Source organism: Botryllus schlosseri, chromosome 6 (assembly GCF_051294905.1).
Source record: "Botryllus schlosseri isolate E-star chromosome 6, Bs_hap1, whole genome shotgun sequence".
Lineage (NCBI taxonomy): Eukaryota > Metazoa > Chordata > Ascidiacea > Stolidobranchia > Styelidae > Botryllus > Botryllus schlosseri.
Window position 1 is genome coordinate 24,710,662 of NC_137241.1, and position 2,442 is coordinate 24,713,103.

The 2,442-nt window shown below is 39.3% G+C and overlaps 1 protein-coding gene across 2 annotated transcripts in view; it reads right to left on the minus strand.

Moving 5' to 3' along the window:
- Window positions 1-2,442, minus strand: part of LOC145441744 (disintegrin and metalloproteinase domain-containing protein 10-like) — a 110,917-nt gene that overhangs the window by 30,908 nt on the left and 77,567 nt on the right. The window lies entirely within an intron of this gene.

The window sequence follows — 2,442 nt, forward strand, 5'->3', positions numbered from 1 at the left end:
GAATTCGCGCGCAGCGCGAAAAAAATTTGAAAAAATTGCATAAATTTAAAAAAAATACTTTATGATTTATGCTAATTCACGAAATAATTTTGGGCCCCCTTCGAGCTCGGCCCCCCCAATTGGGGGGTTTGGGGTGCGGCAGTTACGGTGCTGCCTATTACACAACACATAGATTATGATATTTCATTGTTGGATTTACTGGAGGCAATTTCGTTTTAATTAGCAACGATGTATGCATTGCATATGATCTGTGTATCAACGTCATGGAGGGGAACCGACTACCGAGACGCCAGATGTAGGCCAATGAAAAATAATGTCGAAGGCTGTTGATATTTGTCGACTGATGTCCATTGTCCATGAATACCTAGTTTCGAACAAATGTACAACCAAAATCCCGAAACTTCGATATGTACTGTTCACAAATAGGGTGAAAGGAGAGATGAGGCAGTGCCGAGCCAATAGCCTCAAGCCTCTCCTCAGATGGCGCAAATCATCGATCCGAGCTCAAAATTTTTAATATCCAGATTTCTGATAAAATCAATCGAATGCCATTGTCAAACCGATTCCGAAAATCCAAATATTTATGAAGTTAAGACACCAGTACCCTCTCAAAATCACTATGAGATGTGAAAATCGGCTTTGCTCTACGTTGGGCCTACATTACAGTACAATGATAGCGGTGTGCTACAATACATGCTGAGGCGCCAGGGCTGTGGAGTCGGTAAATTCTACCACCGACTCTACATATTTTCAATATACGGACTCCAACTCCGACTACTGAGTCTTTAAACGTATACCGATACCGACTATTATCTTAAGAGAACTCGGACTCCAACTCCAACAGTATTAGCAATTTACTCCGAAAATTATACGCCACAGTGACGGTTGAATGACTCTATCATATAACGATTTAACATATGCAAACATATGATTACCGATGGCATGAAAAATTTTTTCATTGTGGCACAGAGTTATTCACTAAGCAATGAACATGGAAGAATGCCTTTCTAAATATCCCTCCTTTTTCATATTTTTCAAGTTTTTATAACATGGACTCTCCAATACCCCTAATATGTGTAAATTATTCAACGATGACATATATCATCTAATCCTGTATAATTAAAATACAGATAAAACCATCGAAGTGTAGCTCTTGTGTATGAGTCAGCAACTAATACAGAGATGTAAAACTTACTAATTTTCTCATTACTAGGGTGATTTTTTTTATAATGTCAAGATAAGTCAAAATGTTATCAAAATTGTAGAGTTCGGTCAAAACAATTGTCAGAATTGTTTACAAGTCAAAATTCCACAAAACCAGACGATGTATAAACTGCCACATGGTATAATTCCGAAAATTGCATCAATTTGTGACTGCATCGCGAAGATGTATATTGCGATTTTCATCCTCTACGCAACTGAATTGCAATTTGCAAATAATGTCCAATTTTATCCATATCGTTAGTAATAACAGTGATTGATGGTGCAAAAAAATCCTATTCTAGTTATTATTAGTAATTTAAAGATACCTTTGAAAGCAATTGTTTTCATAATAATAAAGTTGGAGTCGGAGTTCACAAACTCCGACCCCGACTCCAGTCAGTATTTTTTCCACGACTTCGACTCCATCCACTATAGTTTTCACGACTCCGACTCCATTAGGCGAAAAATTGTCAAACTCCGGCTCCACAGCCCTGAGGCACAAATTAATAACTATTATTCTAAACCTGGCAATCGCAGCGTAGCTATCGACTTCGCGTACCGACGGTGTCGAATGAATTTTGAAATTACGACGGCCAACGCGGAGTGCAGGGAGCATACATGCACTTGCTGGTGGTGGCCTATAGCTGTTATGTATTTTAAATATCTTCATTGTGGATACGTAGGCCTAGTACCTTGTTACGAAACCCGAGTATGAAGAGCGCTAATGTGCTGACGAGAAACAAGTCGTCTAATGAATAAGCCTTACTTTATAGGTTTTATATATTTGTGAATTCGACTCCTAAGAAGTCTGCCAGTCACGAACCTCACTCTGCTAGTCACTGATTAAGGTAGTATTGTAGCTTCTTGAATTCCATATCGAAATATTCCGATCCGTGGAATCAACGATCATATGTTCGAAAAGTAGCCCTCCACTTAACTTCTGGGTTGGAGACGCCGGATATAACAAGCATATAATTTTATCAGTATATTTACAGGAATGTCGGAGTCGGTGGTCAAGTCAACTGTGCACAACCACTTAATTAAGTCTAGTGCCAGCAGCCGAAACCTACACCGAGTACTCCAAAAAGACAAAGTATTTCGTTACTGGCCGTCTTTGCCTAATACTACCGGCTAAACTGGTGCGGACTTCCGTTGAAGTACAACAAAGTGTCCGAAAGGCGAGTTTCAAATCTCATCTCCAACTACAACTACATCTCAAGAGAGTGTGTGTGCACAACG